Source organism: Eptesicus fuscus, chromosome 19 (genome assembly GCF_027574615.1).
Source record: "Eptesicus fuscus isolate TK198812 chromosome 19, DD_ASM_mEF_20220401, whole genome shotgun sequence".
NCBI classification, from domain to species: Eukaryota; Metazoa; Chordata; class Mammalia; order Chiroptera; family Vespertilionidae; genus Eptesicus; species Eptesicus fuscus.
The window spans coordinates 12,782,526-12,795,228 of NC_072491.1; the positions used below are offsets into that span (position 1 = coordinate 12,782,526).

General features: G+C 52.1%; 1 non-coding gene across 1 annotated transcript; it reads right to left on the reverse strand.

The window, feature by feature from the left end:
- Nucleotides 1-11,661: 11,661 nt before the first annotated feature.
- Nucleotides 11,662-11,869, reverse strand: LOC129147292 (small nucleolar RNA U3). The gene has a single exon (XR_008554658.1). It is a non-coding gene; the product is annotated as a small nucleolar RNA U3 (small nucleolar RNA).
- Nucleotides 11,870-12,703: the final 834 nt, after the last annotated feature.

Consider the following 12,703-nt stretch of genomic DNA (forward strand, 5'->3'; position numbering starts at 1 on the left):
ATGAAGCTGGAAAACCACAGCTATCGCATCACCTCAAAGACAGACCCTTATCCGAGGATGTAGCCAACTTAGGGAAGGCTGGCCGGGACGGTGGAGGAAGAGCAAGTCACGCTGTTGGCGACGTCATGTAGGCCCTGCGTCGGGCGGTGCCTCTAAGCAAAGTCAGTATGGCCTGGAACTAGGGCCGCCAGCGAAAGTATAGACATCCACTTAAACTTGAAAGTCAAAAACCAAAAGACAATTTTATATTATGTCACATTCCGAGCATTGCACGGGACATAACTTACACTAAATCATTATTCTTCGTTTAGCTGAAATTGCCATTCAACTAGATGCCCTGCATCTTTATTTACTAAATGTGGCAACCCTACTTGTAACCAAAATCTATTAGCGATGGGTGGCAAAACACGGTGTTGATGAGAGGGTCTGAGCCGTCTGCTGTTTTGGTGAATTGGCGTGAGGAGTCCCTGGCTAGGCCTCGATGGGACAGAACAAAGCCTGAGGGTGTTGTTACCAGCACTGCTGTCAAACCGGGGTGTCACATGTTGGTGTTCACAGTGCTGATGTGGGTGGGTGAATGGCAGGAACACTGGGGTCGGAGCTAAGCCGAGGATTAGCAACCACTGGGAAAGCCCAGACCGAAGACATACACAGGGATAACGATCAAGGTTGAAATGCAGTTGAGACACATCAAAAAAACACATCCAATTCACTTTGTATTCAACAGGATAGGCCAGTAGTCGGCAAACTCCTTAGTCAACAGAGCCAAATATCAACAGGACGATTGAAATTTCTTTTGAGAGCCACATTTTTTAAACTTAAACTTCTTCTAACGCCACTTCTTCAAAATAGACTCGCCCAGGCCGTGGTATTTTGTGGAAGATCCACACTCAAGGGGCCAAAGAGCCACATGTGGCTCGCGAGCCGCAGTTTGCCGACCACGCGTATAGGCAAGGAAGGGGGAAAGAGAGGAAGAAAGAGAGAAAGAAAAGTACCAATTGAAATAATATGGATCGTGAGGGGAATGAGTGACCTGACCCCTCCGCTGACCTCTCACCGGGCAAGCATCTCCCCACGTTGACTGTAACTCAGGGGTCCAACTGTTTAGCAACTGGCACGCCAGGCTGCTGTTTACCTGCTGAATGTCAGCTCGGGCTCAGTTTGCACAATCTCCCTTTGAAGCATTGACATTAGCCCTTAACTTGTGCATTAGAGGTCACACCTCAGTAAGTGAGAAATGAGACCAGCGAGCAGAAACCAAGCATCAACAGATATCAGAGGTCAGAGGGCCCAGGGGCAGAGCGGGGTGGGAAGGGCCGTCATCACAGTGCAAGCTAAAGTGAGTTCAAGGGGCTGGCCCAGCAGCCCCTGTTTTGCAGTGCTGTGCTCACCCCTTGCCCCCTCCCTAGCACACCCTGTGTCACCCTCTAGGCAGTTGCTGGGTTCTGGGCGCCCTCCCCTGTGGCTGACTGCTCTTGCCTCCAGAGTGTCCCAGCCCCGGCTGAGCAGCAGGGTGGTCTGGGAAGCTATTTATACCTGCCCGAGCTAGTGTTGCAGATTCCGTCAGTGTTTCTCAAAGTATGTTCCTCAGGTCACCTGCATCCAAATCAATAGTTATACTTTGTGTTTTTTGTTTTGTTTGTTTGTGGTTTTTTTTTTTAGGACCAGAGCATATTCTTGGGCCCCTTCCAGAATCACTGAATCAGACTCTCTGGGTATGGGAACCAAGAACGACGGTGTTAACGAGATCCCCAGGTGGTTCTGAAACACACCTGCTCAGGTCAGAATTTGATTTCGTTGGACCCAAAGAAGCATCGCAAAAATCCCTGAGCAACACCAGGAGGAAGACGTCCTTCATAATACTTTTCAGGAACTCATGCCGGTACTTACCGAGCAATTTCTACGTGTCAGACACTGTTTGGGAGATGGATCACTCGAGAGATAAAGAGACCTGTCCGCATGGAGCCTGCTTTCTAGTGTGTGGGAGCAGAGGTAACAGACCAGCTATTAGTAAATATAAAAATAGGTGGGTGACATAGCATGTTAGGTGGTGCTGAGTGTGGTGGGAAAAAATAGAGCAAGGTAAGGGGTCAGGATGGAGGAGTGTTAACATTTCTCCTAAATCACATGCACCCACAAAACCAACTCATAGATTGATTACAAAGGCCTGACAGGTGGGCCCAAATGCACCTTGAGGTGGACCTGGGACATGTAGTAGATTCTATTGGTGCCCCTCCCAGATCCCCTTTAGGGCTGGTACACCTCCCCGAACTCCTTCAAACTCTCCTACTCCTCACGCCCCCGCTCACACTCTTTTGCCCCCTGTCCGAGACTCAGTCTCTGACTATGGATGGCACCTTGCCTCAAGGTGGGGTCAGCTTGGTGGTGTGATTTTTGCTCCCTGAGCTCCCTCGGGGACACCGCATCCTTGCTCGTTTTTCTGCTGCCCTTCCTCCCCTTGTCCTGGGAGCATTCTCTGTAAGTCACTTGCACAAGAATCCCTGTCTCAAGGTTCTGCTGTTCTTGACCTAACGCAGCCCGGTCCCCCCAAATAGGATAGGGTACTCACCTCAGTGGGGTTCTACAGACCACAAGGACTGAGGGTTGTTATGGCTCACTTGCCCCCAAATCTTCACCCCCAATTTCTATTTCCTATTCTGAGCCCTCTGGGGGCCTGGCATTGCCCTGCGGAGAGAAGCAGGCGAGGCGCTCAGAGATGCATCCCTGGTGTCTGCTCTGCCTCCCATTCCTTGACTCCTGCAGCCGCGTGGCAGATGGACCGTGGAGGGCTCGGGGATACGACACGGCACGAGGCCCTTGACATCACACCCTCAGACACACTCCATTTTCTGTCAAAAACCTACTACTTGAAAAAGACCACACTTTCTGTACCATCAGCTGGCTTGAAAAGAATGCTTGTGTAACTTTCACATCAGTAACGTATTTCTGAAAAATCTGACCTTGACATATTTCTGCTCGAATACATGAACCTTCCCATGTGACTGCCTCTTTGAAGCAGAGACGGGCGGGCGGGGGCCCCGGGGACGGGGCCAGGAGCACGTTCCAGTGTAAGGCGATCCGCACATGTGCGCTCCGGCGGTTTCTGTTACGGAGAGAAGAGGCCCACTTCTCCGAACAGACTCCGCTGTCCGCGTCCACCACATCAGAGGCGGCGTCTTGAAGGACGGTGATGGATGCTGAAGCAGACATTCTTCGCCGTCGGACAGCACCGACATTCTTGAAATAGCTGCAAGATTAAAAAATGCTTTGCGGGTTTTCTTTCAAATAAATCTTGTAATATAACTTCTCTTTGTTCCTGGCAGTTGGTGGTGGTGGTGGTGGTGGTGGTGGTGGTGGTGGTGGTGAGGCAACATGAGAGAAATTAAAGGGGTCCATCGATGGAAGCGTGCAAGTGGCCTCCGTGATGAAGGTCACCTGCCTGCCCATCTCCGGTGGCTGGGACCTGGCTGTGCCCACAGGAGGGTGACGGTGGGCGCCTTGGACTGGCAGCTCCCGGGAGGGAGGCCTGAGCCCCTGGCTCCGGTGCGGCCAGCGGCCCCACAGGTGCTTGACGAGCGTGGTGTCCAACAGGCACAAAGCAAACCAACGGTGCTAACTGAAGGGCTCAGGCCAGGCCCTCTGGGGAGGTACCTGGCTGGGTAGAGGAGGAACTGGTAGCACTTGGAAGAGCAGCAGGAGTGATGGTGACTCACCACCGAAGTGTCTTGATGTGAGGAGTTTCCTGCAGGCGGGAAGAGCTGCTGTGTTACTCACGGGCCACTTTCTCCTGCGGCTACTCGGCTGCTCGCAGGCCCACAGAGGCAGTGCCTGGGCCCTCCGGCCTCGCCCTGTCACCTCCTCCCGCCTCTCTCGCCTCACGACGCCGAGGGGTCCAGCGTGCTGCTCACCCTGTGTGCCCAGCAGAAGCACCAGGGGAGCGTGTTAAAATCAGCTGCTGACTCCGTCGCTTGGCCCAGAGCTGAACCCCACGCAGAGAGCAGGGACCTGGCGGCCGGTTCAGACCCAGGCCACACCGAGGGGCGGAAAGTGGCCTCGTGTGGCCATTATACTGAGAAGGGCGCTGTCTTTCTTTCTCTGGTGACAGCAAATCTCCAGTCTCGTTCCTGGAAATGAGCCCAGTGATTGGGTGCTGCTGTCAATGCCACTTATTTCCCTCTTTACCCATCACAGTCAGGCAAGGGCTCTCGCTCTGGCCCCCGTTCTTCCTGCCTCCTGTGCCTGGGCCCAGAGCAGGCCCCCCGAGAAGAGCATTCAGGGGACACAGAAGTGCAAACAGACTTCTCGCCTCCCCCCTCACCGGGGATTGCAGCTCCAGCTGCTCGAGCAGCAGCGGCTGGGCAGGCAGCCTTCCCAGCGGCCTGGAGGCGGGCTCTGCAGCTGGGCCGCTCCTCCTCCCTGGCGGTGTGGGCTTGGCAGCAACAGCCACTCCAGATGAAAGGGCCATTTGCTTCTAAATGGCATAAATTGCTCTTTCTTTATTGCTCTCCTAACAGGGGCTGCCCTAAAATGGGGGTGGAGGCCTCCCGGTTTGCAGCTTCTCCGGATTTCCAAGCCTTGCTCAGTTCTCACAGCTCTCGAGAGCTCCCTCAATTGCAGCCTGCCTGAGTGGGCACCAGCGCAGAGGATGGGGTGGGGGTGGAGGGTGCTAATTAGCCCAGAAAAGCAGCCTTGGCAAGAAGCCATAGGGAGGGAGCTGCGGTGGGGGGGAGAGGGGGGGTAGGCCTTGTCAGGTGGAGCAGCCTGAACCGGCTTAGGGCTTGGTGAGGATGGTGGATGGTGACTCAGGGATCACAAGGGAACCTGCGTAAGGTGCAGTTTAGGCAGCAACCAATACCTGCCTTGAGTCACCGATGGGTGTTTACTGTGTTATTAGGAGGAAGCCAGGAGCCATGATGATTTCTGAATAGGGAGAGACCGGTTGACACAGACATGAAAGCTGTCAGGTGGGAATAAGGCGCGTCTGTCAGCTTCGCCTCCGGGATTTCGTGTCCTTTGATGAACGCCGCAGAGGACGGAGCAGAGGCAGGTGGCTGCTCAGAGCAGCCTAGCTTGATCAGAGTGCGCTCCTGGGTGGGGAGGGGAGTGGGCAGATTGCCTCAGGCTGGGGTAGTGGCATTCGCTCCCTCTTGCAGGCCACCTGAGCTCACCAAGCGGTACTTGAACCTGTTCACTCTGGAATTGACTTCTAGGAGGCAGGGCTGGGCTGACAGGTCCAAGAAACGGGATAGGCCTACGTTTCCTGCCTGGCCCCTCCAGGCTGCCCTGCAGGCACGCTCAGGGGCAGAGGTTTGGACTAGGGTCCTACGGGGGGGGGAGGGGGGGCGGAAAGGGCCTGTAAGTAGGTGGGGGTGTTAACATGTGTAAAGAGCTTAGATCAGCACCCAGCCGGGTGGAAATAATAGTTACAATTATCAGAAGATCTGGTTCACTCTGGCGGTGCCCTCAAACCCACCTGGAGTTGAATGGCACCCACCTGTCGGAAGTAGCCATCTTTCCCGAGCTGCTGTGAATCAGTCTCCACCACTCTCTCATCATCAATGTACTTTTTTTTTACTGATGTAGGAGTAAACATTTTCCACGGATTTATGTCTTTAAAGAAAACATGAAATTAGAATGGACTTGGAGCTGCTCTCTGAATAGTACAGGAAGTTAGCTATAGCTAACGCTCTGGGACTTACACATCATCCTTGGCGTTTGCCAGCTATGCCGTGACGTAGGTGGTGATGAGCACGTGCTCCGGAGCCACGCCGCCAGGGTTTTACTCCTGGCTCCTCGTGTCACTAGCTGTGTGACCTTGGGCAGCTGACTGCCTTCTTGACTCAGTTTCCTTATCTGTGGAAGGGGGAATAATAAGAGTCCCTATCTCAGAGGGTCGTGGTGAGGATTCAATGTGCTCATGTGTGCAGAGCACTTAGCACAATGCCTGGCATGTGATTAGCGCTACTGGATTGCCACCCTTTGGAGATGCTGGGTGTCGTTGGTAACATGTCTGCCAGTAAAAAGAAGATGCTAGGTTGTCTGTTGGTTATTCCATCAGTAAGTTGGTCAGTGAACTCAAAATCCCCAGTGCAACTGCACACAGAGAAATCTGGGGGAGGCTCTAAACTGTTCCAGTGTCCGCTCCACAGGGGTCTGAAGCAGCAGCGTGTAAAGGTTTGGAGATGTAAAAAGGTGGGTAGGAAGAAAATCAGCGAGAGCCTTTGTGGAAGGGTGTTCATTTGTCACATTTTCCTGGCTGCACAGCACCTACTGAAAACTCTTCCTGTCTTTGGAGAAAGTCCTGCCTTACGAACCCAAGGTAGAACTCTGAAAACATTTTCCCAGGATCCCTTGCAGCTAAAGCACAGGCACCTGAGCTGGGCTCCACCAATCAGACACCATGCACTCCCACATGAGCCGTCCCTCTGAAAGTGGTCAATGTAAGAAGCTAGTGCCATTTGAAATCGATTTTCCAGTGAAGGTGGGGAGGAAATTTGGGCAAGTGGCAGTGACTGAAGGGTCAAGTTCTTGGTGCCGCTGAAGGTAGTGGCAGTTACAGTAAAGTGAGTTCCTGGTTTAAGTAGCAACATTGCAAACTGTAGCATCCCAGTGCCTGGTGGCCATGGTGACGGAGCAGTTCTGCAGTATGGCTATGAGTGCTGTTCTTTAACATACCACCCAAACCTGTTTCTCCTGATAATTCTGTGAGCTACAATACCCTTTGCAAAAGGGCGTTTTCTACCTAGCCAAAAAAATTAGTAAAAGAAGTGCAGGTTGGTACCCTGCAAAATTCATCAGGAGGGAGGGCATATATCCCTGGCAAGAGAATGAAAACGTGGTGAAATAAACATAACATAAAATTTACCATTTTAAGCGTCCACTTAGTAGCATTCAAGTATACTCACGGCATTGTGCAACCACCACCAGCATCCATCTCCAGAACTTTGGGGATGAAGATGGTTAACATGGACTCATGTCTTTGGAGATTCTAGGTTTCAAGGTCACTTTCAACTCAAGTCAGCAAGCACTCACCCTAAGTTCTACAGCACAAGCTCCAGCGTTCTGTTGCTTATGGCTACGTTACTAGCATCTAGTCCAGGGGTCCTCCAACTTTTTAAACAGGGGGCCAGTTCACTGTCCTGCAGAGAGAAGGAGGGGAGTCGGAGAGTGAGGCGCACATTCCACACATGCGCACTGCGGGCCCGGGACGAGTCGGCTGCTAAGCAGGACAGGCAGCGGCGGCAAAAACACCCGGCGGGCCGGATAAATGTCCTCGGCGGGCCGCATGTGGCCCGCGGGCCGGAGTTTGAGGACCCTTGGCCGGTGCCTGAGAAATATTTGTTAGCTATGGAGTGGTCAAGTAGGATATTCTCTAGTCCAGTTCTCGTGCAGTCTGAGTGGGGTGTTGGCAGGTGTATTCACTGCATGTGGATGGGTCTTCCTTCAGTGAGAAGTGTTTACTGAAGGTGTAAAGCAGCAGTTTCCATCCTGGGCACTCCTGTTCCCTGGCTGGGGGTGGGGGATGGGGGGAGGGAAGGGACTGGAAAGGCTAATGCAGATTTTACTTTTACCTAGGATGAAGCTAACAAGGTCTACTAGGGCCCTCCCACCCCCCACCCCGTGGCTGGAAATATGACAAATTTATGAGGGTGCATCAGTTAGCTTCCACTTCTTAGAAACTCAGACAGGTTTTCAGTGATTTTTTGCGAGAAATATTTGTAATAATCCAATATTTGGTGGTGAATGGGTTGGGGGACCATTCAGTCATTTATTCAAGAGTATGTACTGAGCCGCTGCTTTGTGGCAATTCTTTTCTGGGTATTGAAGACTCTGACGCAAACAAAACAGACACACGCCTCATATCTAGAGCTTACACACGGATGGGGAGAGACAGAAATTGAGCAAATGTCAGATGGATCTGGTGGGGGAACTGCTAGAAAGACAAACAGGGCTGGGGAAGGCTGGAGAGAGTGACAGGGGATGTATGTTAACTTTTCGTACAGTCATCACGGAGGCAGGGTGTCACATAGACATGTACAGTGTCCCAGACAGAGGACAGAGCTGCAGAGGTGGGTCCCCGGATCCACAGGGAGGTCGGCGGACAGAGTGGGGTGCGGGGAGAGCTGTAGGCACGAAGGTCCAAGAAGCAGCGGAGAAGACGTTGGCTCTGGCACGCCCTGAATGAGTATTGCAAGGCACACAGACATGCCTGCTCCGTCTCAAAGGAGATGTTTTCCTCTAAGTGTCCACCATCCTGTAGGGCAAGGGAACCACCAAAGGGACCCCCCCCCCCCCGCCCCTTCAAGGCGTTTTGGTAATTCCCTGTCTGGAGTCCCAGCTGTCTGGGTGAATCACCATTTTTGCTCTCTGCTTCTCAGGCCCGTGCTGGCTTTTCTGCGGTGAGATGGGGACCATTCGTCATCCTCGGCGAGCCCGCAGCCTCCCCTCGGTGCCTGGCGCCGGGCCGGCTGTGCTGTCGGTGAGTGGGATGCGAGCCTATCCATAAAGTAAGGACGTGAGCGTGAGAAGAAAGGGAGAGATCTGAATGGCAGGACCAAAGCGGGAGGGAGAACTCGGGCCCACAAGCCTGGGAGGTGTGGGGTGATGGAGACAGCAGCACAGTACCTCCCACCCCCACCCCAGTGTTTGCTCGGCCTCTTGAAGATGATTGCTTGTATTTCTGCCTCAGAGCTTCCCATCACGTCCCGGATATGGAAGTGAAGAGAAAAGACTGCGGGGGCTGATCAGAGAGCGTAACAAACACGGCGGGGGCCCGCGTTCCTGCCCCGGAGGCTCACGCCTGTGGAATGTGTCAGATTTGAAACGGCACGTGGAGCCAGCGCCACGCGTGCCCCCCGCACAGCAGAACATCCGATTCAATACAAGGGGGGTTGTGCTGTTTTCTTTCAGCCTGTTCTTTGCTGACACAAGCTGTTCTCTGATATCAAATGGAAACGATCAGAATTAGCCTGGGAAGGGCCATTCTTGCTGTCCGGTTTGTATTCTCAGTAACCCCACGTTTCCTGGTCCTTTGTAAGCTCATTTTCTTTTAACTCCCAAATGTAATAGCCCGAATTCTCGCTCTGTGTGAGCTGCAGAAAACCAGTTCCCTCCAGATATGTCTAAAGAGGTTGCCAAGCACTTACATGCCCTAAGTGTTGCTTCTCACGTACCCCCAGCCTCCCCCCTACCCCCGCCGCCATGGCACCTTCCTGGGTTCTGCCTACAGCTGTCTCCTCACTCTTTTTCATTCTACTCCTCCCTCTGCTCTGCTCCAACCCCAGTGTGGACCCTGCCTCTTCCTCTATTCTCCCCCCTTAACTCCCTCCCGGAGCTGGTGTGTGTGTGTGGAGGCAGGGGAGAGAGTCAAAATACTTAACAACTGCAGTGGCCCGGGCAATGGCCAGTCCTTCCTAAAGGATCGCTGCTGTGTCAGGCATAACCCCTTGGGGTCTGGATCTGGGGAGGTTGGGGGTCCTGGGGCTGGGCCAGGCCATTGAGGCGGTGATGGTAGGGATGGGGGAAGAGGATCTTTACCAGAAAGATTCTAACACCGGGTGCAGCTGTACAGGGTGTGCTCTCCCAATAGTCTCGTGCAACAGACTTGCTGGAGGTTATTGGGGCAACTTTAAAACGGTCTCAAGCATCCGTGTGGGCCTGTCAGGTGTGCCCGTGAGAAGCCCCTCCCTGGTGGTCTCTCTCCGTGGGCGCCAGCCGGCAGCCCTGGTTCTGGGTTCTCTTCCCTCCGAATGGAGTTCCTTCTCGAATCTGCTCTCACTCTCAAGTCCACAACTCTTCCTGCACCAAGCTCAAACATCCCGAGGGAACGCTGGAAATCCCTTCACAAGGCCAATCGCGCTGTCCAAGGATGCTACCTTCATCATTTTAGTTCATTTATGCAGAGCGACGTCAGCCCATGGTCCCCTCATTTTTGCAAAGTGCCATTGAATTCCTCCGCAGCAGACAGCTTGAGTGAATTCTGGCCTCTCTCCCCGAGCCAGGGGGACAATTTGCAACCATCTTTTCAAATAGCATTTGGGGTTTTCTGCCTTAGATAGGGGAAGCACTGAGCCAGTCCTCGGTAGAAAATAGAGGCTGAGTAAGTGATGTTTTTGTCCATGGCTCTCTAGTCGCACCTCTTGGTGGTTACTGAAGAAACAGATTCATTCCTTCTCCCATCTGTGCAACAAATACGCATTGAGAGCCAACGATGTGCTAGGCGCTATGTTTGTTTGGGGACAGAGGATGAAACACACAATAAAAGACAAAGATCCCTACGCTTGTGGAATTTACAATTTAGTGGAGGAGGCAATCACCAAGTAAATAAAACACGCAGTATGAGGAATAGTAATAAATGCTAAGGAGCTAAAAAGCGAAAGGTGAACAGGTAGCGGTGAGGGAACTCTAGGTAGAGGTCTTGATGGTAGAGAGAGAGATTTCGTAGGATTTTAGATAGAGAATGAGAGAGGAGGTATCGGAGAAGATGACACTCAGTGAAGGCCTGACTGGGGAGGGAGGACGGGGGAGCTATGCTGATATCTGGGGTGCGATGGGGAAGAGAAACCCATTGCCACATGGCAAGGAAAACCAATGGCATGAAGACATTCCCGTTTGTAATAATGATGGAGATAAGGACAAGTGCTCTCGGTGGGTCCCTGTGTGTTTTTTTTTTTTTTTTTTTCCCTTCATTAAATGAGAAAGGTTTATTATTTTAAAGGAAGGAACTGCTTTTCCTCACTCTCAGTGCTTTTGGCAATCACCACACATTTCCTTCCATGTCACTAAGCCAGAGGAGGGCACATTCCACCGATAGCTTGTTTATTTGTTCTTTTGATGCCCTGCATTCCCCCAGCAGGTCCATCACAGACGGCAAATCAAGTGCGGGCTGCTTTTATGAGCCTGAACCAGGCACAGCTGTGCTGAATAAGGTCACGTTGAAATAGTACAAGGAGACGAAGGGTCTGCGGACTGAAGGTCCCAGGTTCGATTCCGGTCAAGGGCATGTGCATTGGTTGCGGGCACATCCCCGGTGGGGGGTGTGCAGGAGGCAGCTGGTCGATGTTTCTCTCTCATTGATGTTTCTGGCTCTCTATCCCTCTCCCTTCCTCTCTGTAAAAAAATCAATAAAATATATTAAAAAAAAAAAAAGAAATAGTACAAGGATGAAAGTTTGCTCTCACATTTCAGAGCCTGTCTGCATTGGGTAGTTCTCTTAGCTCACAAACTCTGTTGCCTGTAACAAGGGTTCAGATTTAAGCTGATGAGAGCTATGAGAAGTGGTCGATAGTTGAGAGGATTTCCAGGTTGGAAAACAGTTCTGCCCTCCAGCAACTCGTGTTCCTGCCACATCTTGTGTCTTTTGCATTTGGAGGTGGCATTCTTTTTGTTGTTGTTAATCCTCACCTGAGGATATTTTTCCCATTGATTCTTAGAGAGTGGAAGGGAGGGATGGGGAGAGACAGAGAGAGGAACATTGAGGTGGGAGAGACACAGTGATTGGTGGCCTCCTGACCAGGGCCGGGGAAGGAGCCTGCAACCAAGGTCCGTGCCCTTGACCTGAATTGAACCTGAGACCCTTCAGTGCAAGGGCCAGTACTATAACCATTGAGCCAAACCAGCTAGGGCTGGGATGACTTTTTTTTTTTTTTTTTTGTAACAGAAACCACTGCATCCTCTCCCTCTTACTCTCCCAAAGGGAGAAAAGGGCGATCATCAGTGGCTCGTGGTGGTTGCAAAAGGAACACCAAAAGCCAGCTCCACGCTCAGGAGAGAATGCTGCGCCTCCGCCTCGTGGTCTCGGGGGCTCTGCACATTCAGAGAAACTTCTCTGGTAACAAACCATAGAGATGATCCCTGAAAGTATAGGCTTTGGGGGTGACATTCTTAATAACAAGGCCACGTGGATTTCATTCTCAGGGCAGTAGAGACCTGGAAGGAATTTAAACGTGGGAGAGGGGTGAGGTACTTTGGCCACTCTGGCTTCCCTTCCACTCCTCTGCAAGGTGTCCCTGCTCCCTGTCCCTGCCTCACCCCCACCAGATTCTGAGCCCCTCTCCTCAGATCCCTCGATTTCTAAGGTAACTTGCAATTATACGAGATAAATGTATGTGACGGAAGACTGTAATGGTAGTCAGGGCCTTCAGACAAGGGCTGATGATCTGACTACAGAACTGTGGGCATTGGCCAGGGGTAGGAGAGAAATGATGTAACATTCTTTAATCATGGGCTGTTCTTCCAACTCTGATCACACACCTCACAAAGGATCAGACCAGTCTCAGAGGAATCCAAGCAAACACCTGGTGCCCCCTTTCCTGAGGGGGGACCCACAGCACCATCCCCAGGTGGAGGGCAGGGTTTGAATCCTAGAGTCTTAACAACAGCAGGGATCCTGGAGTTCCCCTGAGCCATGGCCTACATCACCCAGGGTCCTCGGAGGGCAGGCTCAAAGTGCTTCCTTTGTTATTATTAGATTTGAATAATTGGCATCTCTCCATGTTTTCTATGTCTGATCACCTTCTCAGAGGAGCTAGTGAATGGAGAAAGAGCCAGCAGGGTCCAGGTCATCCACGAATTAGACACCTGGTTTTGGTGTCATCGGAGTGGTCTGGGTTCCATTGTCACGAGAAATAAACCTAAACCTTGAATGGCTGAGCTGAAATTCACGGCATTATCTCCCTCTTAGTCTTACTGTGGATGGGCTTTT